The sequence below is a fragment of the Lissotriton vulgaris genome, chromosome 7 (assembly GCF_964263255.1).
Source record: "Lissotriton vulgaris chromosome 7, aLisVul1.2, whole genome shotgun sequence".
Lineage (NCBI taxonomy): Eukaryota > Metazoa > Chordata > Amphibia > Caudata > Salamandridae > Lissotriton > Lissotriton vulgaris.
Genome location: NC_141695.1, coordinates 802056144 through 802071498, shown reverse-complemented (window position 1 = coordinate 802071498; position 15355 = coordinate 802056144).

The following is a 15355-nucleotide window of genomic DNA, read 5'->3' as shown; positions in this document are numbered from 1 at the left end:
GCCACATGCTCTTCTTCATCCGATGTATTCCTTTTCCTTTCCCATCTACGTTCACTTAGCCTTTTCTCACTCTGATTCTTTAGCTTCTCCCTCTTCGTTCTCCCCTCTCAGTTCCTAGGTTCCCTGGTCAGTTGATTCTTTCTACCTCCCACCCAATATGCTGAAACTTTTCAGGGGTTGCTTTCGTTCTTGAACTCAGCAGTTACCATTGTTTAGTCAGGTGACTAACTCCCAAAAACAGACATAAACATGCTTTTTCAGTGTTTGCCAAACAGATTTTTTTTAAATGATTATTATAAGGCACATATTTAATTCACAGGAGAAGTAATGCAGGGCATGTAGTGTCTTTCCATTGTCAATGTGTATATTGAACTTATATTGGACTGTTTTAAGCATAGAAAGTAATTGTGCTATAGTGAAATATTTTAACAAACACATTCATGGGCACAGTTTGGGTACAGTATAGGGGTTGTCACCCTTGCCAATAGCATAGTACCTTGTGAAACCTTTAAAACCATTGAATTACTCTAGGATAATTTGAAACACTGCATTCTAAGGCATTTGCAATTTGATGATTTACGCATGCTCACCACTGCTTTTCTGCACTCTTTGCCTGACTACATTAAGGTGGAGCAGTTATTCCCATTGCAAATGTCTGACGATAAGACAGTTCTGACCTTTTAGCAGACAGTTTTTTTGTGACCTGAAATTGTTCTGTTAACATTTCAATTATGGGCTCAAACCCCCCAGTAATAAAGTGCAGTTGGGTTAAAAGCCACATTTAGTTGAAGGTATCACACCTAACAATGGAACACCTTCAACCTAAGAATTTTGTTGGCATGTGGAAAGTCTTCTGTCATGTTTTCACCACTATCCCATGTGGAGCGTGACAAGACTCTTTTCACAAGTAACTGCCACTATACCTTTCACTGAATGTTTAGAGCCTGTGGTGTTTGGCAGTTGACCTGCTAACTGGCTTGTTAGAATTGAAAGGCTGGCCTACCAAAGGATTTTACTCATTCTGTGCCTTTGGGTAATTTAACACTGCAAAGGATCAAATATGATTTCATTATTCCCAGATTCTCTACCATGTATAAAACAATTAATCAGACCTAAAATATTCTTCTCCCCCCCCCCGCCCGACCTTTAATCTGAGTGCACAAATCTGGAGGAAATAAATGGAAGAAGAAACAATATTTTAGTGTTGTGGAAGCTGGCTCTGTATATACTATACCAAAATGAGGTGTAGTGTGCACAGAGTCCAGTGGAAGCCCAAAGGTAGGCAGAGGTAAAAGTAGATAGCACCTTACTCTCTATTTGTGGTAGTGTGGGCGAGCAGTAAGGCTTTATCAGAGGGTAATGTTAAGCATTTGTTGTACACACTCAGGCAGCAAATGATGTTACACACTCAAAGACTGACCTCAGACCAATTTGTTTGAATCAAAAATATTATTATGTTATTTTATTTCTTAGAACCAAGCCAAGCCTGGAGCAGGTAAGTGAAATAAATGCTTTGCAAAATCTTACGCAATGTTTTACAATTGAATGCAGGTTCAAATGCAGTTGAATGAATTACAGGTAAGTCACTGTTTCTAACTTACTTTTCAGTTTCTTTTCAGATTACCATGTATGTTACTTTTTAGATTACTTTTCAGATTACTTTTGCTAAAAAGTGTGATATGCCTAGATATCACACTGAGACATTTCCTAGACAAAAGGTAAGTAATTCACTTTTAGTACATAGATAGTTTTTGAATGTTGCATACAAACCAACTCCACACTCAGAACAATTTTCACAGAAAAATAGTAAATCTATTCCTATGGAGAAAAATGAAGTAATCGGTTTGCAGGTAAATACAAGTTTTTGGGAGTTGGTATTCTGGGGTTAGAACAAGGGTTCCGCAGGTTTAAGGATGCACTCTCAAAGCACCCTCAGCGGCACTAGGGCAGCCGGGTGCAGAGTGCCGAGGCCCAATGTTATCTAATGGGTGATAGGATGCCTCCGGTTGGTGGCTGATCACGAGCAGACCATGAGGTTATGGGAACCAAGCTCCTGATATTAGGCTCAGGGCAAAGGGGGATCCAGGTTAGCAAAAGTAAACCCGCAGTGGTGCAGTGGCGGCTGGATGCAGGGTGCTGGTTTGGCATCGGGTGCCCTGTTGTTTTCAATGGGGATTCTCCAGTTGCTACAAAGATTGCAGGCTCAGGAACAAAGATCTTCTGGAGGTGACCATCAGTTTCAGAGGTAAGTTGCGATGCCTGGGGATGCTGGGAGACTGTTGGTTGGGCCACCCAATAAACGTGGGACTTCAAGTGCAGGGGTGGCTTTAGGCATCAGGTTTTCTTACCAGCTCCAGTCGCAGTTGTGGGGATCCTCCAGAAGGCATGTTTGGAACATCGAGGCAGGTCAGAGATCACCAGATCTCAGGTCAGGATCACCGGGGGAGACCTCCTCATGGTAATGGGCCACTCGAACTCAGGCCATAGGCGTCGGGTGCAGAGTGTTGCAGACTCACGGTTTTGGCTGGGGCCAGAGTCTGTGTGTGAGAAAATCCTGTGCCCACGGGAGACAATTTCTTTGGTTTGGAAGGCAGGGCAGGTCCTCCGGGTTCTCAAGGTTGCTGGGACAGGACACACCAGGATTTCATTGGATCAGGTTCGAAGTTGGGACAGGCCAGTTGGGCTGAGGCCAAGTCAGTTGGCATCCTCCTCTTCTTAGTTCAGCGCAGGTTCTTTGGTCCTTCTTCTTCTCTTCTTCTTGTTGATCCTTGTCTTCTTGGTTCAGGGATACCCCCTAAAAACTGTATTTAGGGGAAGTTGTATGGGGTCTTGAGGTTAGTAGCCAATAGGCTACCGATCTTAGGGTGACTACATCCTTAGTGTGCTCACCCCACGTGGCGGAATGGGCACAAGGTCTAATCCTGATTGGGGAGTGCATGCCATATGCAAGATGGCGGGCACTGAAGAGTGGGCTTCATCTCAACTCCCTCACTTGAGGGGTGGGGTTGGCAGAGGAGGGCACACCTTTTGGGCTGTGCTAATTTTTCCTGCCTGTCTTCCAGTCGAAAAGGAGGGGAGACAGGAAGGGGGCCTGCTCCTGATAGCAGGAGAGGCTGGGGATTGCGTTACAAATGAGGCAAGGCCTTTGAAGCTCTCCTGCCACAGATGCCTCTCCCTGGCCGGGGAGATGTGTGACCAACTCCACCCAGGAAAGGCTTTGTTTCGGGGATCAGGGAGCGAAGGCTTTCATCCCAGGAGTCCAGAAACATGTCTTGTGGGGGCACACTGGTGTGCACCAGTCAGGGAACCCACCAGAGCCTGGTCGTTTTTCAGGGGGCATCTCTAAGATGCCCTCCGAGTGCATTTTTTATTAAATCCACACTGGCATCAGTGTGGGTTTAATGCTCTGAGAAGTTTTATACCAAACTTCTAAGTTTTCAGGAAAGTCATTATGGTGTTGTGGAGTTCGTAATGACAAACTCCCAGCACCATATACTCTTAATGGCATTACTGCACTTACAGTATCTAAGAATTGGTCTAGACACTGTAGGGGCACAGGGCTCATGCACCTGTACCCTCACCACTGGTATAGTGCACCCAGCTAGAGGGGTGGCTGACCTATGCCAAGGCAGTGGGTTGTATTTTTTTATTTTCATTATTTTTTATTTTTAACATTTATACAGCGCGCTGTTACCCGAGGGTGTCCCGGCATGGCACACAGGGATTGTTCTGCACCCTAACACGCATCCTGCAATGGCAGTGTGTGTGTGTATAAAGGTACAGGCCCTCTTAGGGTGGCACAATAAGTGCTGAAGCACTTAGAGGCCTTTCCTCCCACATTGCCCTTGCTACCCATGGTACCTTTTACATGGGACTGACATGTGGCCAGAGAGGTGACAATTGGGGGTACAAGGTACAGTTTTGTTAAAGAACACCGGCCCTGGGAACCTGATTGTCAGGGACCCAGGGCACATCAAGTCAAAGTGCATCACTAGTCTGACAAAAAGTGGGGGGTTTCTGCAACAGACACCCAGGTTCCTACATAGTGACATTCCTATATAACAAAAGTCAAGCAGAATGATCTTTGACCCATTTTTCTCGCTGCTACCTTGTATAATGAAATACCAATATATTGAACCCTTCAGGAAGAAATTAAAATTAATCATTCTACCTCACTTTACATTCTTTGAATGGCATTTTAACTTGTGGGTGTGCAGGTGTTCATAAATTTACACTGATGAGGGCTGCTTCACTTTCAAAAGGGTTTTATCAGTTAATATAGGTTTAAACCTAAAATAGGATAGCCTACCTTTAACCTAATCCATAGGGATGTTGCATGACGTGTTACAAATAATGAAATCACCTGTTAAACTCCTGTAGAGTTTATTGTTGTTATCTAAGTTTTATTCGGAACTTTTCTGCTTCTCCATGCCCCATGCCTCCTTGTTCTAGACACAACCATAGGCCTTTTACCATTCATAGCAGCATGGACTGTGGTGGCTATGTGTCAATGTCTTGTCTTACAAATACCTACTGAAGTCATGTTACTCCTCTATTTGAGACAGCTGGAATGGTGGTCCTGGTCTTTAAGTAAACTCTAAAATGTCCCATCAAGACCGCCTACCATTTAATCAAACTCTTGAAACGTTTTTAATTCTCATTCTCACATGGACTTTGATCCTCAAATAGACTTTGCTTCAAAATATCCAGAACTTTGTACTCTACTTTGGGCAACCTGAAACTAAAATCACATTATCTTAGGATGGCCCAATTTCCCAATCCCGCAGGAAAAACTGTATTTCCACTTTGGATCATTCCTTTCACAACCCACTAGAATCTGGTAATTTTAAAACCAGTAATCCATGGGGTCGCACAAAACCACTTGGTGAGTCAAACCAAAGTGTCAATTCAACCAGGGCAACATTGCACTTGTTTCTTAAATGAACATCAGAAGTGGGGCCTGTGTTATGATAAGAGCCACCTGAATACCTTGCATTTAGGGTGGCAACAGATACCCTTTGACTTCCAGTAAATAATCCAATGTCTCAACTTAATACGGATTTTAATCGTAATATTCACATCTGCCAAACAAAGTCGGGTCACAAACTAGATTGTGCCATCAGCATTAACATCAGTCTTAACAAATTATTGACAATAAAAACTTGTTTTCAAAGGCACTTAATACTGTAGATTTGCTATCTGTAAGTGTTGTCAAGAAAAGTTATTGCTATTTCCTATCTTAATATTTCTCAACTATTTATTATTAGCACTTTGATACGGCTGCCAACTATTGTTATGGCGTCATAGCACTTTCCATTTGAAACCTGAGAAACCACTGTATGCGTATGTTTGGTTGAGTACTGTTAGTAGACAGTGTTGATTAAGTTTCACTTTATAACTGGCTTGTGTGAGCTAATGTGAATGCAAATCAAGCTTGAACTAGTGAGATCTTTGCGTGTTCTATGTATATAAGAACATGTGCTAAAGGATGTTTCTGCTTTTCCTGCATGGGGTTAATGGCCATTGATCCGCATGTGATTAGTGCTTTCTATATATGCCCGCAAAACAGATCGGTTTCTTGTGATTCAATGTGTGCATTTGAGTGTGTAATGTTAATTCTAGTTTTAGTGGTGTGTTTCTAGACTGTATGTTGTTGTGGTGTGTGCCAGCATCAATGTCATTGACTTGATTGTACTTTGCCAACTATAAGGCTTGGAAGCTATGTACAGACAGCACATGCACTGACTAGTAAGTTCACCTAGTTGAGCCCAGACTTCAACATCTGATTTATCAATACTTTTTTTGTGGGGTTGATGCACCAATCTTACTCAGAAGACTGAGAAGATCTCAGCTTCTGAATTACCCTGTGGAGACGAGCTCTCCTCGTGCTGCTAGAGGAAGCCCTCCATGGTTGCCTCATGTGCAACAGCTAGAAATGACACTACTGTGGCACTCATAGGACTTAATGGAAACCGGACACATCTTGAGTGCTCTACATTTTATTTTACATTTTCTTATTCATGTATAAAGTAACATACATTAAATATAAGTCTCCCTGTTTTCCAATTTCCTGATTTTTACAGATAAATACAGACAGAAAACAATGTATTGTCCTGTCTGTATTTATCTTTAAATATGGGCAAAAACGGAAATTAGGTTGTTTTTTGAGTGATTCTAAATGACTGTCATGTCAATAGCTGTGCAGATTGGCAGGATAAGGGGGTAAACACAGAAATACATTTTAGTAATGAGGTTTTAACAGCAGCAGATATGCACAAGGTTGATAACAAAATGTTCATGTTTTCATATGTTTATTGATGTATCATCTGTGGGTGTTCCTATCGTTAAAACCAACCAGGCTTTCAAGTAAGAACATATATTAATCTGTTAAAAAAAAGTGGTAATATACTACTTTAAGTTAATTTTTTTCACAAAACCTAAAATAAATATGATTAAATACAGAAAACAATAGCACAAAATAAATATGGATAAGGGCAAAAAATGACAGATCATAACACCGGGAACACTAATTAAATCCCTTCTCACAGTAGCAAAAGAAGATGCTTATACATCACAGTCACAAGAGTTGCTGCTTCCGCAATCCACTACACAGAAGAGAATAACAGTACAACCCAATCAATCATCCAGAAGTTGATTGTACAGCATGATGAAGAGCCTACAACATCTGTCTAATTTGTATAGTCAGAGTCACTAGTGTATCTGTTTGGTTTTGCCCCATAGGGGTCCTATATTCTTTGATAATTAAACAGGATTTTGACTAGGTCGGACTACCACACTTACCTTCTTACAACTTTAAGAGTGTGTCTGATCATTAGATTGATTGGTTGTTGAGCTTTTGGACCTATTGGCTAACTTTGATCAGCACATAAAGATTTTCATACTATAGGATGCAGCAGTAACTTTCAGCCATGGTTATTGCTTTAATTCCTTCCTATGGTTTCTCTTAACAACCGAGAATACAAGGTAGCGTGGTGTCAGACCAATGATTTGCATCACCAAATTAATATGGGATTGTGAGTGCAGTCACATTCATCCTTCAGTTCTCCCTGCTCTGCTCTTTGGTGATTGGAAGCCAGAGGGACATATTGTTCAACAAAGTAAAAAAGTAGACATGCTTGCTGTAGATGGGGTCATGGCTAAGTCCAGATCTTTATTCATCACCCCACTCCCCTCTTCTAGTGTTATCTAGCTTTAGATGAATCCCATCATGAAAACAAGAAGTGATTCGTGGATTTTACCTTCCTGATATGAGTGAATAAATGAATGGATGAATATAACAGCATTAGAAATACAAGCAATTTACGGGACATTCCATTTCAGCAAGTCTTACTTCAAAAACTTCATTTCGCATCATCACATTCCAAGCATTTTATCTGTAGAGCACTTTTGGCATCTTCTCTTTTACTGTTATTTTGCAGTACGTATGTGAATACCTTTCATCATCATTTGCTTAATCTTGGATTCTACTAATGCCATTCTAAAGATCAGCAGAGAACTCATATCCAATAGCACTTTTCTTAGTGATACTGAATGAATGAGTGACTGAACAGACTTGCAAAAAAAAGGTTCAAGCATATGCTGTACGTAGCATTTCTATGAATATATGTTACAGCAAGTTGCGTGTGTTTTGCAGATAAGAACAAAAAGAGTGCTGCGTAGAGTGAAAACTTTTTTTTAGGATAGAGCATATATGAGATGGACAGGATTGTGTATATATATATATATATATATATATATATATGCAGTAAACTTCTCTCCAAACAAAAAGAAGCAGACACCCAAGGGGAGACAGTTGAAGGCTTTAATCGAACGTGTGGCGGATGCATTTCTGGCAGATGGTAGCCGTCGTCAGCGCCTGAAGCCTCCATAAAGAATGCAGTACTCTGTGAGTTGGTACCGCCCCTTTAAAGGACTCGTTGTTACAAGTCCGCACCGCCCCACTCAGCACACCTGTGCAGCAACCCACAATGAGAGAAACTACATGTCCCAGAGTCCCCCATGTTCAGGACCCCGGGGATGTTGCTGTGGGGGATGAGGATGATGACCTCATCATTGTGCATTACGGGTGCGGGTAACAGGGTGCGCACAAAACAACCAAAAGGTGAAGGATTGTGATGTTGGCTTACAAAGTTCACAGAAAAGCCTCCTCCGCTCCCCTATACCGCTTCAGCCTTACAAACCGGGAGTCCATTTAACAGGGGCAATCCTGCTGCCCAGCGCGAGGTTGGAATACCTCGCTACTGCCATATTCTTTCCGTGCTCCAAGGCGGGCTCTGGACCGTCCAAACAACTTTGGGAAAACAAAGTAGAACCACGAGAGTTCATCACCAGTGATGTCCAAGCTCCAGGTATATATATCACCACTATACTACATCTCACTGGTTCATAGCTCCACCAAAAGACTGCACATCAACCATTCTACCACACTAACACTACTTGACCACATACTCTCCACCACCAGAAAAAATCATCTACACAACACCATGGGCCAGATGTAGGAGCCCTAATACTGGTCGGAAACTGCAGATTTCGGCCGTTTCCGACCGGTATTAGGCTTTTCAGATGTAAGGGGCCTACCGAATCGGTAATTTTACCAATTCAGTAATTTTACTGATTCGGTATACATACCGAATCGGTAAAATACCGAATCGGTATATTTACCGAATCGGTAAATCCATATGTAGCTGACACTCCTAAGAGTGCCACAGGCCCTTAAGAGTCAGTATTTTACCACACAACCCTATTGTATGGTAAAATACTGAATTCAGGTGTGCATGCACATCTGTGCATGCACACCTGTGCCATGTGACACACAGACATGCCCTTAGGGCATGTATGTGTGCCACATGTCACACAAGCCTGTACTTGGGGTGCTAGAGGGTGTCAAAGTGACACCCCCTGCACCCTTGCAGGATTCGGTATTTACCGATTCGGTAAATACCGAATCGGTATTTCCCATTGATTCCTATGGGCTTCAAGGCCCATAGGAATCAATGGGCAATACCGAATCGGTATTTACCGAATCGGTAAATATCGAATCTTACAGATTCGGTATTCCTAAATTCGGAATTACCTAAATCTGCCCCCTTCCCATTTACAGACTCTTAAATACCGATTCGGTAAAATTCGGTATTTAAAAGTCTGTAAATGGGAATTACCTACATCTAGCCCCATATCTTTACCACTGGTCCACATCACTAAACCATATTATTTTCAACAATGGGCAACCGATTAGGAGGCAAAAACTAAACTTTTACTTGCAGTCTGAAAAGGAAAGCAAACCACTCAAAAGTGTTTTAATTCTGCATCCTCCTCCCAATTACTAATATCCAAATTTCAGCCGTTTCACAAAAATCATAGGCTACAATGAGGATGTTCTGTTACACATGAAGTGGTAGATCTGTTGCTTCACTTAAAAGCAATGTTCAGTGTGATGACCATTTGCACCACTTGTACCCACCAACTCACGACAGCTGTGAAGCTCAAGGGTGGAAAGCTTGATCACTGAAACTCGATATGTGTACCTACCCTGAATTGTAATCACTATACTGCAAAGACCATACATTCAAACTGAACATATGTTAACTGTGCACCGGATTAACCAATTCAGCTCTGTTTCTTAAGTAAATTCATTGTCTACAACTTGCCCAGAGAGCAAATATACACAAGATAAAGCCCTCCCACCACACGACAAATGGATATTGAAAATGCAAGGAGTACAAGAAACAAGGTTGAAATCTGAATTCCTTAACAGCAACATAACTTAGAGGTGTCTTACAATACTCTTTTCAAGTACAGTAGGATATTTTATTATTTAATGTATGTTCACCTTACACCCTCTACTCCAGTCTTCTCTTCACTTCTTGGTCTCTTCCCTTTCTGTTTAAAGAGACCCTGCTGCAAATGCTTTACAATCTCTGGTAAAGGAACAGATTTCTACTCTCTTATATTGAATACCAAGGCAAGAAGTAAACATTTACCAGAAATACCTCCTTGTCAGCCAATGACTGTAGATTTTTAGGAAAGAATAAAGGTGATTGCCTTGTATGGATGGACTCCCAAACCTCCTTCCTTCATAAAGTCAGAATGCAGTGTGCCACTCCAAGGAAAACGAAAAACAGTAGCTAATGTTCAATAAGTAACCAATGTCATCTCTGTCATTAGCCCCTTCTATCCTTTAAAACATGTCACAACTCAAAATGAGAATAATGTGATTTTCTTATTACTGGCGATGAGCTGACGCAGCTCAAGTGTCGTCAGAAAAAAATAGACTTTTGGTCCAGGGATTGCAAGATTCCATTTATTACAGATGTGTTACACAGAGAGACGACAATAGTCAGCAGTAACAATGTCATCTATGTCCCAGCTCGTAGAGAACACTGGGGGAGAGCTCTTCACGTGGATGCTAAGTTGTGTAGCTGGCAAAGCAGCTTTCTTTGATAACGCTTAAAAAATAGGATTTCCAAAGACTTACAGCCGAAGAAACACAATTTTGCACACAAGGGATACTGAAAACATCTATTTCGGCTAGCCTAGTCAGGCCAGTCCCATAATTGCACAGGTCGACAAAAATCCACCATCTTGGATCATTTAGCGACCTGATAGTGTCACGTTGATGCTTTTTAATAAAAGCTGCATGCCATGAGATATAGGAGCAGTACTTTTGTACGGTTTAAGTCTACAGGTGGACTGGCCTGAAGGGAAATTCCACTGTAGGGCTCTAGCAGCGAGCCCATCACTCACCTGGAATGTATCTGCCTCTTTCCCAACCCTACTAACACTTCAGAAGCCCTGCCCTTGCGTGAAATTTCCTTGACAGTCAGTACAACTTAGTTCATGCCTAGTTTTTACTAGCAGCTCCAAAACGAAGCTGTATTGAAATACAGAAAGAAGTGGTAGGGGGAAGGGAGGGGGGAGGGGGGTATGGGGGGGAGGGGGGCGTCATTTGCAGCTACTCAAATTTCTAACACTACTGTCTACTAAGCTGAGGCGTCCTAATCAAAATGCAAGTTGGGGCTGCCAGCAGGCATTTCGCCTCCTCACCAAGGTACTCCCCCACCACCTCCACTGCGCGAGTTGTCTCCAGCTCACCTCTTTCGGCAGTCATCTTTCAAGTCAAATCTACACAGCAACAAATCTAAAAAAGGAGATTTTTGATACTTTAAAAAAATCCCCCAAACAGGCAGGGATGAAAAACTAAAGCCGTCTCCCCAAAGAGCCTTTAATCACCTCCCGCTTCTCGTCTTGTTCTCTCTCTATATGCCTTGGAGGCATTTCAAAGTAACGGCAACAAGAACAAAAAAAATAAAAAGTCTGAAGTTTTTCTCCTGAAATTAACCTCAGACACATTTGATTTGCCTCTCAACCAAGATGCGCCAGACTGACAGCTCCCGCGACCCACAAGGATTGAAGATGGGTTCAAACAAGGAGACTGGGTAGGAGCACTTGCCTGCAGTTACAGTATGGACCAAAGAAACATTAAACCAACCAGTTTTACTGCTTATGCAATCCTAACATTGGATAGGGTGAGATGCAGACCTCCTGTCTTGAGCCACTCACTTAGCTCAACTCTCTATTTTTCATGTGTTGAGGGACCAGGTCAGAGTCCAGGCTTTGCTTCTCAGGGCAGTCTCCCCTGGGTGCTGCCTGGGAGGGCTGTGTTTCCAGAGCACCCACCAGCGCCCAGACATGCCCTGATTGGCTATCGCTGGGCCCCAACACAAGCTCAATCTTTGACAGGACACGTCAGATCGCACTGTGCACAAACTTCACAATACAGACCCCTGACTCTGGAAAGTTACAGAAAGGACTGATGCAGCAAGACCATACGATTGGTAGAATGAGTACCATGTAAGCCTGTGTATCTTAACATATATTATCATATAATTGGTTCCAGAGCCAACATTAATGCCCCTTGGCAATTTCCTGGTTTTCTTCTTTTCAACAGCTGCCGTTCTTGAGCTAGACTCTAACGGGCCAGTCTACGCCTGTGAGGTCTCGCTTAGAAAGGGCGGTGCACAGTGACTGCATAATAAGGTCCTGAAGGCAACACATATCCACTTCCGCTGCGGGTGCTCCTGGTTCATGATGGATAATTAAACCCTCTGTTTGATCCACAGTGTGCTCTATGCCCTTCCGCATCTGGGAATGGTTGCATGGTCGGTCATTGGCCTTCATTCTTAGAGGATCTGTTATGCTGGAAGCCTCCAGCCGCTGGCAGCAGTGGGTCCTTTGCGCATTTAAGTGAGCCACAGAGAGTGGAGTGATAGGACGGGATGGAATGGTTAGGACAATACTAGAAAAAGTTGCAATATGTTGATGTCTAACTTTGAGGTGGTTATATCTGTAGTGATGTGTGAAGGTGCAATTCTCTCAGAGGCAAAGGCATCTCTCAGATCTGTAATGAATTTCCAAGAGAGTGGCCCTGCACTTGATCCCCTTCGGATATATGATATGACATGAGATATGATATAATATGGCATGAGATATGATATGATATATGATATATGACATGACACGATATGTGACATGATATGATATATGACATGAGAAATATGATATGACATGAGATATGATATGATTTTGTAAAGTACACTATTACCAGGAAACAAGGTGTCCTGTTACTGACCAGGAGAGAAAGCTGGGAATCTTGATGACAAATGGGAAGAAGAAAATGGTAAGGTCTTTGCAAACCAGCAAGCGTTTTCGGCGGAACACAGCAAGATCGGGTTTAGAGTACTGCATTGAGATCAGGAACGGCAAACGTGTTCAGTGATAAAATTGCCAGTGATTGTAGGCAGCCAAAATCAGGGAGTTGTGGAATAAATTAGCTGTGTCTGTGCTATTCCCCAAGTTCAAAGCCATGAGACTTAATACTGCAGTAGAGTAGACCCGCACAGGAATGTCATTACTGCAGCTGTGTATTAGCGCTATACGTGTTGCCCAGATTAAACGAGGTCTTGGTGGGTTTATGAGGACCGTGAAGGTGTAAATTTAAGAAACAGTCTTCGTTACTGATTGAGATTGCCAGGAAACCTGTTGGCTTGGCATTTATGGAAACGTCCTGTAACTTCTTCTCAAAAGGGAAAGTGTCGCCCTTGTGGCAGGTTAGAAGAGTTGATTTCGGGAGACTCGCATCTCACAAACCACCACCACCACCACCAAATCTATATAGTCCTTAAAGCCCAGGGGCATGCACACCATTAGTGGAAAGGAAGAGAGGTAACTTCTAACCAGTCAAAACAGAGTTCCTTTTAGAGGGTGGATTAACACTTTATCGCGTTTTGAACATCAATCTACAACAATGACTTCAGAAAATCTATTACCATTATATGGCATATATCATCGATTAACACTATATGGTCAGGGAAAGCATACATACGTTAAGTATAGACTTACTATTCTATACTCCACATCTAAATACGCTGAAAATATCATGAAGGCACATACGAATAGTAAATTTAGGCTTATCTATTCTTACCGTAACAATCTAGTGGTAATATTCTAGAGTTCATATTTTGACATACAATCCTATCTGAATGGCACAAGCTACTCTTTTACTCACAAATGTTCCGGGAGGTTTTTCCATAGTACGCTTGTGTGTATGGAGGAGGAGCACCTGCCCGTTCTAAGGTGGCCGCACTCAGGTGGAATCAGGAGCTGACTCCTACTTGAGCGAAAAGTCTGGTTTGGTTGGTACAAAGTGATACAGTTTTAACAGTCCTAGCAAATTTCCTCAGAGAGCCTTGTGCATTAAAGTAAGCCTTAAACGGCATCCTGCCGTGCACTGGCAACTCATGCAATGGTCTTCGATCATGAGTAAAGTGATCTCGAAATGGGCGCTTGTAACCGCCTTTACAGCCTCGTTCTGGGTGACCTGGAAACCACCAAGGCATGGGTTGAATGGTTTATGCCCTCAGCATGGGCCATAGGGGTGGGGGGGCGTTAAATGTTTGGATGCAGGATAGGGGTCACATGCACGCATGGGCTGGGTCGAGGCTGGAGCATATAGTAACAGGTGACTTGTAACGTCACCCAGAGTGACGCATGCTGAAGGGTTACGCAGATCAAAGAGAGAGAGAGGACTAGATAGGCTAGCCCGGATCCCCCGGGTTTATATGTTTAAATCAATAAGGACTAGCTACTTTTAGGGAAAAGAAAGACTCAGGTACGTCAGTCAATGGTAATAAGGAAAAACGCTGTTTTCCTTATAAAGCCCTCACCCACCGACCTAGTCGGTGGCATGCTTCATCATCGGGCCCACCACAGTGGCACCGAATGTGCCCCGGGTGTGCTACAACGCCAGGTGACTGCAGAGCTGGTATGTTGCTGAGTGTGCAGTGAAGGGGTGAGATAAGTGAAGTTTAAAATGCTATACAAGAGGTCCCAGCACCCGAGGGTTAACAAATTTTTTATAAACTGGGCCTCTGTTAGCAGGTTAAAAAGGCAAAGGGACGTGAATAGGAGTGTTATGATGACCTCCAACGTCCAGTGTGGTCTATATGTTTCAGCCAGTGCCTTTATATTCTAAGCTGGCTTTCCTCAGGACCGATAGGATAAGTGAAAGGTGCAAGTTAAATAATAAAGAACTATATTAAGTGTTTGTGTTTATTTTTTTGTTTATGTGTTGCGCACGCTAAGGCGCTATAACTGGTAGAGGGGGATTCCCTCTGGCTTAGTCTGTTAATTTCTGTAGAAAGCCTCATGGGTCGCCTGGCAGAGAAAGAGACCGAGTAGTGCGGTCTGGTTCCTCCTTGGACCTATTCGTCCTTCTGCGGCACCCGGAATGAGGGAAAAGCAAAACAGGCCTTTTAAGATGTACAATACCCATTTTACGATTCAGTAACCTATTACAGAATCACAAAATGGGTTTACAATTCAGCATTGGGAAGGGGGGTGTTTAGGCCGTCCCTTCCTAATACCAAATCATAGTGGTATGTACAAATGTTTTGCAACCCAAATGCAGTAGCAAAGCATTCACAATTTACAGCCGAGTTCAAGTCGTAACCCATAGGCAAAGGGGAAGGGGTTCCCTAGGGACCCCTTCCCCTTTTTGACAGCGTGCAAAAACTTTTTTTTAAGAGCAGGCAGTGGTCCTAAGGACCACTGCCTGCTCTTAAAAAATGAAAACAAAACTTAAAATTTTTCTTTTAGTAATGCATATCGTTTTCCTTTTTTAAAAAGTTTGCTTTATTTAAAAGCAATCACAGACATGGTGGTCTGCTGACCTCGGCAGGCCACTATCCCTGTGAATTTTGGGATTCCTAATGGGTCACAAATTGCGACCTACCTCATTAATATTCATGAGGTAGGTCATTTGCGAACCACTGGGAAT